The sequence below is a fragment of the Panthera leo genome, chromosome B2 (assembly GCF_018350215.1).
Source record: "Panthera leo isolate Ple1 chromosome B2, P.leo_Ple1_pat1.1, whole genome shotgun sequence".
Classification (NCBI taxonomy): domain Eukaryota; kingdom Metazoa; phylum Chordata; class Mammalia; order Carnivora; family Felidae; genus Panthera; species Panthera leo.
In genome coordinates, this window is record NC_056683.1 from 40,280,738 (window position 1) to 40,293,258 (window position 12,521).

General features: G+C 49.4%; 1 protein-coding gene across 12 annotated transcripts in view; it reads right to left on the reverse strand.

The window, feature by feature from the left end:
- TRERF1 (transcriptional regulating factor 1) overlaps nucleotides 1-12,521 on the reverse strand; it is a 226,275-nt gene that overhangs the window by 152,700 nt on the left and 61,054 nt on the right. The gene's annotated exons all lie outside the window — the stretch shown is intronic.

The window sequence follows — 12,521 nt, forward strand, 5'->3', positions numbered from 1 at the left end:
CACACACACACAAGCAATTCCAGTCCTCCTCAGACCCTGCCCCCTTCGCAGCTGGACGCTTCCAAGCAGGTTGTCACTGACTCCTCACCTGCTGAGTCATGCTCTACAGAAATCCAGTAGGTGACCAGAAAGAGTCAGAGGCAAGAGATTTAGAGGACACAGAGGGGCAACCAGTGGCCTCAAGGCTCTGAAGCTCTCAGACAAATGACTTAACTATTCAGCTTCAGGATCTGGGAGGCAAGCCTCTTAGACCTCTCCCCTCACCCTGCATCTGCTGAACCGGGGACTCTGAACCTGAGCCCCCTCCCCTTACACTCCCACCATAGCCATCCTCACAGCCCAGAATGCCCCACCCTCAAAGACAGTACTTTCAAGGTGAGTAAAAGTGAAATATACATGCTATGCTATTTTACATGGTGCTAAATTTACCCAGCCCACATCCCCAAGAGGGAGAAATGACAGAGAATAATAAATATTTTTGATTGTAAGTAAAAGCATGGGTGACGCATACAGTAGTGAAAACCATGAACTCTAGAATCAGATCTGGTTTCAAATCTAGGCCTTTTCATTTAAAAGCTGTGTGACCTCAAGCAAGTTACTCGACCTCTCTGAGCTTCCTCATCTATGAAATGGGAGTATATACATCCTGGAGAGAGTATATGGAGGAGAGAGTAAATACAACTTGGAGACAGTACATAGTACAGAGAATATATTATATAACTTGGGATTTATTCATTAGTTTCCACTGTGAAACTCACAAGTTGTTCTCCTCAGCGGCCTGGGGTGAAAGGAGGAGATAACGAGTCCCCTACGAACTAGAAGGACCCAGAATCAAGAGGTGGAGTAAGAGCAGCAGGACAGGCACACGGGTCCCCTCCCCCCAACACACACTGTGCAGCAGGAGGTGTGGCCCTCACTCACAAACCCCCTCGCCCTTGCAGACAACGAGCACTGCAGATACGCCCTAGGCATCTGGTTTTCTAACTTTTTTTTTAGCAGCAGAATCCCAGACCCTAATATAGAGAACAGAGATAAAAGGCAAGATGCTCTCGGAGAAGCAGATTCTAAGATTAACTGATCTGCAGCCCTGAAAGAATCCTGCAAACTAAAACTGCACTGTAACCAAGAGGGGAAAGTGATGAGGGGAAGGAGAACGGGTCATCAGAAGAGGGTGTCAGCTGTGCCACAGGACTGGGAGCTCGAGGAGACTGTACCCATCTGCCTGACAAAACCGACAGCCTCGGGCACCTTCCGCAGCCAGTAATTTGCTCCACAAACTCCTTCTCAAGAGGGTCAAAATGGCAAGACAGAAGCACCCCTGAGCTGTGCTCTAAAATCACAATATTGTTTCATTATTGCCAAATGTTTATTAAGACTCAAAACACCCACCCTAACCCCTGTACGACATTCACCTTCCTGACACTCCTCATGCCTCAAAGCAGCTCTTGGGAAAAAGGGGTCCAGAATTCCCAATGCCAACCTCAGCCTTTGCCCCAGGAAGTACCACCTTCCACTCAGCCGCTGCTCCTTGGCCCACTCACTCTCACTGGCAGCCCTTTCAGATTTCATGACATGGCATTCGTTTGTCCGATAAAAACCTTGCCCCCAGCAAACACAAAGATTATCGGGCCAGTTCTGCCAGCTCAAAAGCTTGTCTCCATTAGAAATGCATAAACAAGCCATTCAAGCACTGAATGAGACTTGCCAGTTTGGGCAGGTCGCAAGGTCAGAAGACACCTGCTTATCAGAAAATAGTATATACAGCAAATTGTCCGAGAAAGCAACCAAACAGCATTACAAAAGAGCGGCACCATGGAGGGGCTTCCAGAAAGCTGGGCTGCAATGAGACTAGTCCTTCCACCAATCACAGAAAGTCTGAATGACGTGAGTTGAGACGGCAGAATATTTTCACAGCATCCCTGCCAACTCTGCTTTGCAACCTGAACCCCTACTGCTGGGGAATGACTGCTTGGAGTCAGCAACTTCCCGGGAGAAGGTGAGAAGGCAGTACAAGGGGAAGATCAGGGGACCAGGAGTCACAGAATTCTGTGTTCGAATCCCAGCTCCGCCACTTGCTAGCTGTGTGCCTTTGATTCGCTGATGAATGCAGACACGATAAAGCTAAATAAAATACTCAATAAACACTAGCTCTCTCCTAATGCCAACCTGCCACCTCCAACCCTAATCCAAAGTGAAGTAGGTCCAAGCATTTTGCAAAAACCATTACTGGGCAAATGCCCTTAAACCCAGGATCACCTCTGTGTGTGTGTGTGTGTGTGTGTGTGTGTGTGTGTGTGTGTGTGTGTGTGTGTGTGTGTGTATGCGCGCGCGCATTAAGGAATCACGACCATGGCATGCCCTTAGTCCTTATTTCCTATTTCTGCAAGTGCCTTTTCATAGTCCACCCAGCACCAAAATTCTATTCATCCTTCAAAATCCCACTCCGATGCTGTCTTTACTGTCTTCCAACAAAAATTAACCCCTCTTCCTTCCACCACTCCATCTTGCTTATATATTTCTGACAGCCTTAATTGTTCTGCTTGGTATTACAGTTGTGTGAGGGTTCTGTGCCCCAACGCCAAAGAAGAGATTACTCAGAAATGTGGTTTTGGTTCCCTCATCCTTCACATCTTCTGGGCCTGGTACATTGCCTTGTGCAGAGCAGGTCAAGAAATATTTCAGACTGGAGCACCTGGGTGGCTCAGTCGGTTAGGCGTCCGACTTCGGCTCAGTTCTTGATCTCACGGTTCATGAGTTCGAGCCCCACATCAGGCTCTGTACTGACAGCTTAGAGCCTGGAGTCCGCTTCGGATTCTGTGTCTCCCTCTCTCTCTGCCCCTCCCCTGCTTGCAGTCTCTCTCTCAAAAATAAATAAGCATTAAAAAAACACAAGAAAGAAATATTTCAGATGGATGGATGGGGAAGGAATCCATTTGAAAGGGTCCTGACACCACATAAAAAGGTATTATTATGCATTTAGGAAGAGCCCATGTTACATAAACCAGGAAACTATAAGGAAGAAGGGCTAAGGACATACAGAGACAGGGAGAACATTTCACAAATAACACCAACACTGGAACTTCAGCAGTGTAGACCTGAATCTAGTCTTTCTCCAGTGTGGACTTCAACCGATTACCATTGCTTCCATGGGGGCTCAGTTTCTCCATGTCAACTCCCACCTGCTCTACCGTTAGACAAATAAACTCAACCAGATGGTGGAAAGGACGGCACCATGGAGGGAAAGTGTTGTGCATTCCCCAGGGTGCAGTTGTGTTTTCTAAATGGTTTGGGTTTTTATGGTACGCTGTTTGTGACTTTTCTGCAAGAAAAGTCCAGAGGAAGAGAAATGAAACAGAATGTACAGAATTTTTAAAAATAAAACAAAAAATCAAGAGGAAGTGGGTCCCTCTCACAGGTTTCTCATTACACCAATAGTCAAATTTTAGTAATCAGCTTGTGTTATGATTTCCATTACAGATCAGAGCATATTAAAACCTAAAATGATCAGAGAAAGTACAGGCCCCACAGCAACCAGATTCCACCCCCAGAGCTGCCCTGACAGCGAGGTCTTTTTTTTTTTTTTTTCTACCACCAGCTGGGGACCTTGGGTTTCCTCGTGCACCTGCCTGCAGAGAAGGCAGGGAAGAAATACTGGCTGGGCAGAAGCGGGCACCCAAATGCCAACGCGTAACCAGAAAAGAAACTACACCCTCTGAGTGGTTCCAATGCTGGGGATCCTGGACAAGAGAGTTCTTCCAAATGGAAGGCTTAGGGAAGGAATGTGCATTGCTGTATACAGCACCAGGCCTGATGTTGCTATGAAGGAACCAGAGACCGACGCTAGGGACAGAAGGGACACGGGGAGGAGAGCTCCAGCAGGTCACTGACACCGCAAGTATGGAGTGCCAAACACGTTGGGTGGTAACTGAGGGCTCCGGGAACAGAAGCCAGCGTCTCTGCCCTAATTTCTGATTTCCTATCCCTCATGTCAGACAGGGACATGTTTCCTATCCCTCTACAGTGCGGCAGGAAATGGAGAAAGCTACTTTGGGCGACCACCACTGATTCGCATTCTTTTTCTGTTCTCCAAGCAGGGCCCACTGGACCTGGGGGGAAACAGGTGCACTGGATTCCAGTATTAGAGCATTCTAGTATTCCAGGAGTCAATGTGATGCTGCAGAAGGAACACCTGCCTTTGGAGTCTGAACTGTGCTAGTCTCCTGATTGTTACATACAGGAGGTCACTCGACCTCCCCTAACCAACTTGATGTGAGTAGGTTTTCTTCCTCCGCTGGATCCGGCCGTCAGGAAACCGAGGTCACAGGACCCACATCTGCTGTGCGGAGAAAAATATTCCTGGTCCCAGTTACGGACGGTACTCCAACCCCAGCCAGCCATAGCCTAAGTGCTGCACCATGACCACACCAGGGAGAACCAAGCAAAGGCATCTGTATGGCTCAGTGTGGTACAATCCAAATGACATCTATATGATCCAGCACATGAACACACAGAAAGAAGAAAAAATAACAGACTGTCTGTCCTTCCCGTGGGCCTGTGGGGTGGTAATTTCACCCTGTCTGGGTTTTTTCTCATTGTGAGGGGCTTTCATTTGGCCCTTCGTTCATTCACCCCCTCTCTCAACACTGGCTTACTGAGGGAATGTCCAGGGTACATGCCCCAAGTAAGACGCACAGCCCCCCGACCCAGGGCCATGTCCTCTGGAGGGCAGCAAACAGAGGGTTGGAAGAGGCAGCAATATCACCGGACGACTGACAAATTTAGGAAGCAAGGGCATTCTGCTCTAGGAAAACAACCTCCCTCTCTGAAAGCTGAGGATGACAGAAGAGAGGGACTCAAGGAGGAACAAATGCAGGAGGAGGCAGAGGCAAGGAATGGCCCCTTCCTCCCACAGCCCTCCACTGAGGGTAACGTCAGCCAGGGCAACGGTTACCCTGAATGTCCTGAAGTTCCGATTTCAAACGGTCTGTCACGACTGCCCCCATAAACTCTGGTTATCTCCCAGAGAGGTCCAAAAAGATGTCCTTCACCGCCTCCTGTTCCCGGGGAAGCTGCAAAGATCTCTGGGAGATCTGGGGCCTGAGTGGCCAGAGCAAGGAGGGAGGATGTGAATTAAACTGCAGGGGCTCATGGCCATCCTCTGAGTGCACCAGAAAAGCACAGTCCAGCCAATCCCAGAAGCCCAGGAGAAGAGGACGGGCCCAGGAGGAAGGGAAAGGGGGTGTTCTACATGGGCCCCCAGCAAATCCAAAGTGGAGAGGCAGAAACTAGTCAAGTGAACACAGAGGCCAATTTAAGATATTGATTCAGTTACCACCAAAAACCAGGGAGCTGACCAGTAATTACCTGGAAGGACCATGTTACCTCCTCTCTTCTCACCACAGGGCTCCCTCCATCATCCATGCTTTCCAAATGGAAACTTCACAGCACTTCTGGTAATTATAACTACCACTTTTTCTGTACTAGGCCTGTGGTAAGTGCCTTAATTACCCCATCACATCCTTGAAACCACTCAATGGAGGAAAGTGGCAGTATTCCCATTTTACAGATGAGTAAACTATGGCTGAGAGGTTATATAACTTACCCAAGGCCCCGTGGCACAGATATGCACACAGACATGCACAGAAACATTTTATCTGTTCAATCAGATTTCAAATTCCATCAGAGCCCCAGGCCCTGCCGCAGAGCCTGCCTGCGGGGAACCTGGTTCCCAGAATGGCGCCAGGCACGCATAGGGCACTCTGTGGGTGCCTCTCCAGCCACTCACGACTCCCCACGCCCTGGCCCACTCAGCCCCACCTGCAAGAGGGAACACGCTGCCCTGTGAATCTCTTCAGTTCTTCACAACCAAGTTCATCCTCAAAGACGAAAAATGCCCCAAGCCCTGCCTACCGTTGGAGACCAAATGGAGTATCACAGGTTCACCTCTTGAAAGGAAAAGGAACCCATCACCTGCAGGCAGAGAGGAACCAAAGACATTTCTACTTGCAAGGAAAAAAGGTCTCGGGCTCTGACGTATTGCGCTCAGGGGCCGATAATCAAGAAGCAAGAGTGGATCCCTTAAAAAAAAATTAATATTCCACACGAAACCAAAACCAGACACAAGCACAAACCTCCAGTTCAGAAGCAGGCCAACACAAATGTGCGCAGACTTATTTGACTTCGAAATACGCCTACCACCGTTTTATGGATCAAAATAAAACTCCAGTAGGAAATTTGGGTTTGGGAAGGAGGAAGCTAAGAAGGCTATGGACCCTGGCGCCCAAGACCTTCCTACTACCTGGGACCACAAAAAGTATGTTCTCTTTTTAGATACCGATGGCTGGGTTGCCTGATCGCAGAAGGCCCTGTCACTCCCAACTGGCATGTGCCTGCCGGGCATCTGAAAGCTTTACAGTAAATGGTGACTCATCTATTGCAGCCACCATAGGTACTGCTAATGTAATAAGCCAAAGTTTGTTCCATCCACATGAAAGAGAAACACTGGGTGCAGGGCTGTGAGCCTGACTCAATCTGTGACCCCTAGTCACCGCCACTCGTCAGCATTTAGCTGAAACTCAAAACTGTAATTACCCGGCTCTTGGGGACCAAGGGCCGGAGGAAGGGGGTTTTTCTAAGGAAGAAGGGTCACATCCATAAACACGGAGATGTCACTTCTCATCAGACTAAGTCTCCTCATGCAATCACTTAGTCAACAAATATTTGTGGAGCATCTACTATGTCAGACACTGGGCCGAGGGCCAGAGACACGGGAGCAAATACAAATACGTCGGAACTACCCTCACGAAGATCCCGAGTCCTGCACTAGCTTCTTTACATACGTTTGTGCACTGAATTTATTAAATTCTTGGCGCCCTGGGGCTGGGCTCTCAACCACCACGTTACCGTGCTATGAAAAGAGAGGACCAAGGTCTGGCTCCTGTCTCAAGGAACTCAAGCCTGGCGGAGGAGATGCACAATAAACGGGGCGCCGGGGTGCTCGCAGAGAGAGAGGCTCACAAGACAGAGACAATAAGCCTCAGCTGGGGTGGATTCTGGACATCTTCCCCAAAGGAAGCCCTGGTCGGGAGAGGTGAGAATAAGGCCAAAAAAGCAAGCAGAGGCGATGGGTGGGCGGATGGGCCAAATGGGTGATGGGCATTGAGGAGGGCACTTGTTGGGAGGAGCACTGGGTGTCTTACCTAAGTGATGAATCACTGGGTTCTACTCCTGAAACCAAGACTACCCTGTGTGTTAACTAACTTGAATTTAAATAAATAAATCAAGGAAAAAAGCAATGAGAGGCAAGGCCTATACTGGATTGGATAATACCACCCCCTCCTCCAAATTGATGACCACTGGCAACCTCGGAATACGGCCTTACGAGGGAATAGGTCTTTGCAGGTGTAGTTCGTTAAAATGAGGTCATACACATCTTCAGCCCACCGAGGCCCTCAGAAGGAGAGAAAACAGAGACACAGAAACACACACAGGGAGAAGGTCATATGACAATGAAGGCAGAGACTGGAGGGATGTGTCTACAAGCCAAGGAGTACGGAGCATTGCTGGCCAAGAGAATGGCAGGGAACGCATTCTCCCTCTGAGCCTCTGGAGGGAGCTAACCCAGCCAGCACCTTGTTTTCCAACTTCCAGCCTCCAGGACTGGGAGAGAACACGTTTCTGTTGCCTTAGGTCACCCGGCTAACATAAGGCCTGCTCTGGACAGGCCTTACACATTGGAATAAGGAGTTTGGAGTTAGGGGTACATTCGGGGGCGTGTTTAACCAGCCTGGGGCTTACGCCCTTCAAAGCTGTGGACTCCAGTCCTGTACCTGTTAGTGACAGCCAGGATTCCCACAGGCCATCTGCTTTTCGTGCCCACATGCTGCTCGCTGGTCCCGGCCACACATGTGGCTTCAAGTGCCAGAATGTACTTGCAGATGGCACCTGACTTCAGCCAGAACATTCTTCTGAACAGAGGCCTCCACCTGTTGTCCTCACAGATTTCTCAAACTCAACACACCCAAGGTGTTGGGTCCGCCATGTTTTAGTTGGGTTCTTTCCTACCTTTGTCGGTGGTACTACCTACCTCAAGTTGGCGGCTCACCCTAGACTTTCCTGCTCACCTCCACATCCAGGGAGCCACTAAGCGTCCACTCCACTCCCACTTTTTCACCCCTCTCGCTGGAGCACACTTGCTGCCTCCTGGATTGCTCTGTGGCCACATCATGGGTTTTCATTCCTCTGGGAGGACTCCCCCTTTCCTGACCAGCCCCCACCCCAACCCAGCTGTCCTGAATACCATAGCCAAGGCTAACTCAGAGAGGCACAGCTCCCACAACACCTAACCTCTGGCCCTACTGCACCCAGCCTGAAGGCCTCTGGCTGATTCAAGGGCCTTTGCCCAGGCAGGAGCCCCACCCAAACTCATTTTCCTGTCCTCCAAGCTGCCAAGATACTCTCCTCCCACCTCTTGATCCTACCCTCCAACTGTTCTCTCTGCTAATTCCTCCTTCCTGTCCTAGCTAAGCAACTGAAGAGTCAAAGGCCCCAAGAAGTCCACACCTTGGGACTGCCTGCTAGGAAACTCTCGCACTGAGTTGTCTTTGTATTCTCCAGAGCGGAGCTAAATTCACACTTGCCGTGCTCTGAGAACTCCCCTTGCCTGAGGGCACAAACAGGGAGGGCTGGAGAGCTGCTGAAGTGTTCACCCGTTCAGTCAAGGCTAATGTACCCATTCCCCAGCTAAGGCCAGCAGATAGGTCCCTTTCTCGCTGAGCTGGACAGTGCCTGAGGCTGCAGACAGGGGTAACAGCCACCACCCCTTACAGCTGTGCTCCAAAGCTTTGGGTATTATCTTATTGAATCTTCCTAATAACGCCGCCATACAGACACCAGAATGAGGCACTGAGGGGTTAAGCACCTTGACTCTAAATCTTCCAGCAATCCTGGACAGCCCAGTTCTGTCCCAGCTCACAGGCTAGGCAGGGGCCCAGCACACAGTGCCCACTGTATGTCCCCAGGGACTGACACAGGTTGGATCCCCTCCCGGGCCTGTGGGACTCTTGGAGCCTCAACTTCCATATCTGAGAAACCAGAATGATTAACCCCGCCTCCAACAGTTATTGAGAGTATTTAAATGAGGTGATGTATGTAAAATTACAGAACAAAATGCCTAACACATAAAAGGTGCTTCATTAAGCTTAGCTGCTTTAAGGGCGCCCGGGTGGCTCAGTCGGTTAAACATCAGACTCTTGATTTCAGCTCAGGTCATGATCTCACGGCTTGTGGGACTGAGCCCTGAGCTGGGCTCCAGAGCACTGTCAGCCTGCTTGGATTCTCTCTCTCCCTCTGTCTCTGTCTCTGTCTCTCTCTGCCCCTCCCCGGCTCATTCTCTCTTTCAAAATAAATAAATAAACTTAAAAAAAAAAAAAAAAGCTTAGTTGCTTTAAATCGGAGAGAAAGGAAAAAAAGAGGGAGAGAGGCAGGCAGAAAGAGAGACGCATTGTGTTACTGACCCCCTAGGCGGCAAAGCCAATGACACAGAAACACCATCATTTCCTGGAGGTTCCAATCCTTCGTGATCACAAAATAATATCGGTAGCTACCGTGCATGGAAGACTTGCATTTTGTGCAAACGCTTTCCACAGATAACTCTAGAATGCGTTCGTCCTCTCACACCTCTCGGCGGGAAATTGGTTTTCCCACTCTACAGAGGGAGGGACAGAGGCTCAGTGATGTCGATCAACTTGGTTACAGTCACGCAGGCTGGCAGTTGTAAAGCTGGGGCTGACCCCCAGGTGACTGAGTCCAGGTCCCATATCCTTATCACCGCCTCGCTAAAATCAGTCAGGCCCGCCACTCCCCCCCACCCCCCGGCCGCCATCATGACCCTTACCTTCCATTTTCTCCACCTCAGAAATTCCCTGCCCTTCGTCCTCTTCTCCTCTACTCCTCTCCTCACTCAGAGGAAGAAGCTCAACTCTCGTCGGTGGGTGCCCACGACTCATCTTCGGAGGACGTGTGGCACAGACGAAGGAGCTTCACTCCTCTCACCTCCCAAGTTGCTCTAAGACTACCTCCATGTGACACGGATGTGTTCAGTACATCCTACAGGGCTGCACAAATCCATCTCAGGCTTTCTGGAACCTTCTCTAGAAAATACCCACCCCTCTCTCGAGCATCCCCACACTCTGCCTCTTGACTTGTCACTAGCCCCTTGCCCTGAATAGTCCCAGTTTCCCTCATCCTAAAACACCATCCCTGCCCTTGCTGCCTTTTCACGAACTTGCCCCTTTTTAGAAATCTGTGTAATCAGCCCCTCTGAGCTATACAAGCTCCCCAAAGGCAGAAACAATAAATCAGACGGCTCTGTATCCCTATGGGATGTAGCATCGTGCGTTTTTTGGCATGCATTCAGGGAACACGTTGACCAACAGTAACTGAAAGCACAAAGAAATCCTAAGTCATTCTCACAACCAGCTAGGGAGACAGAGAGGTTACCCTGACTTCACAGTAAGGAAACTGGGAGCTCAGGTTAAGAAATTCAAGGTCATCCGGCTCCCAAGTGGAGGAGTCTGACACTAGAGTGTATTAGTAAGGCCCCAAAGTGTCCCAGACAGGCCAAAAAAGGGGCTGACCTCCTTCCCTTCCTGCTTTGTCCACAGGCCAGCCTTCTCAAAAGATTCAACTGCATGGTAAATCTGAATCTGCTCACCAGAATATTCTCTGTAAGTCCCTGTCCTTTCCTCTTGGGGTACATCTCCCATTCCAAAATGGAAGGGGCACGTATCTCTGTGTAACGTTTCCTGGGACGGCAGTGCCTTCCCAGGAGTACTTCAATGGCTCTGTTGGCTGCCTTGTTTGGGGGTGTATTTGTCTGCCTCCCCCTCTCTGCTGCCACGCTAGAAGTGCCATTTCTGCAGACACGGGGACAAAATGAGGGAGAGTAGGCAAGGGCTCCCAGCACCCTGCAAAGCTGTTAATGAAAAGAGTGCTCACAAGCGCCAAGAGTTCCTGGGATCTCATTTGTGGGTGTCACCATTACCTCCTTCTGGGTGGAGACAAGGGGGCTGGAGAAGATATGTGACTTGCCCAAAACCACATGGCATTGTAGTGACTCAAACCCAGCCCATGCGGACGCCTTTGCCCACTGCTGTCTCTCCACCACAACACGGTGCCCACGTTTCCTCTTTTTACTACCAGAATTTTCCCCCTTCTTTCTTCTTTTAAAAACCTGCATTACATATCAACAATCTTACGGGGGGTGGAGGGGGAAGCTGATCAAAAAGCACATCAACTATGGTCTGCACTTTTCCGGATTCTTATCGATACCTGGACATTGATCTTTCCCTGCTTTGTCCCCAGCACAGGTAAGCTGCCCCACGTTATCTTTGTTCCACGTAACCATGCCATGGATCTACACGTGGGTAATGCCACAGTACTGCTGTCACAGAGTTTACTTAACCAGCCCCTAATTACCTGCATTTGGATTCTTTCCAATGTTTTTCCCATCTGTGGCCAAGTTGGTTTTCTGCCCCCTTGGGACCATTTCTGTGCGACTTATTCCCAGAAGTAAAAAATACTGGTCCCAAGGAATGAAGCGTGCCAGTGCTGCTGGAGCCCAAAGTCCTCGTGATGTCCAGAAAAACAGCTCCACCTTTCAGTAACACTAGCGGCAGGCCGTTTTCCTTCCCACGGGCCTCAGCAGCGGGTTTTATAAAGCTCGTCTATTTGCTCCTGATTTTAGAGACCAACTGAGCTGTTTCAATGCACTGATCTTTTGCGTTGAGGAAACTGAACGCTCTTCCACACCTCCGCGTAGTAGCTGGGCTTCATACTACGAAATGACCCGGTTATAATATTACCAACAGTCTCAATAGCTGCCTTAAAAATCTTTGCCAGTTCTGTGTATACCTTTGACAACAAGTTTGTCTCCATCAGTTCATGGCACCTGTTGCCCTCTTCCCTTTCTCTCTTAGCACAATTTTATTATTTTTTATTTATTTATTTTTTTAATGTTTATTTATTTTTGAGACAGAGAGAGACAGAGCATGAAGGAGGGAGGGTCAGAGAGAGAGGGAGACACAGAATCTGAAGCAGGCTCCAGGCTCTGAGCTGTCAGCACAGAGCCCGACGCGGGGCTCGAACTCACGGACTGTGAGATCATGACCTGAGCCGAAGTCGGCCGCTTAACCGTCGGAGCCACCCAAGCGCCCCTATTATTTTTTATTTAAAAAAACAAAACAAAAGAAAACAAAACACTTTACTGAGTCACACCTAGTGTAAACATGTCACTGTGAGAGCTCCGCCCCAACCCCCCAGGCCACACAGTCCACCACGAAATGACGGAGTACGTGGCTATTTTATTTCACAGATTTCGTTCCTTGACAAGTTGACAGCATCCCGTTTCGTCAATGATCATCTGTATGAAATTTCCACAAACACATCTGCTCTCCACAGCGAGGCTAAATATTCCATCTGCTTCCTCTGAGTTTTAAAAAGAGTTTTTAAAACTACATTTT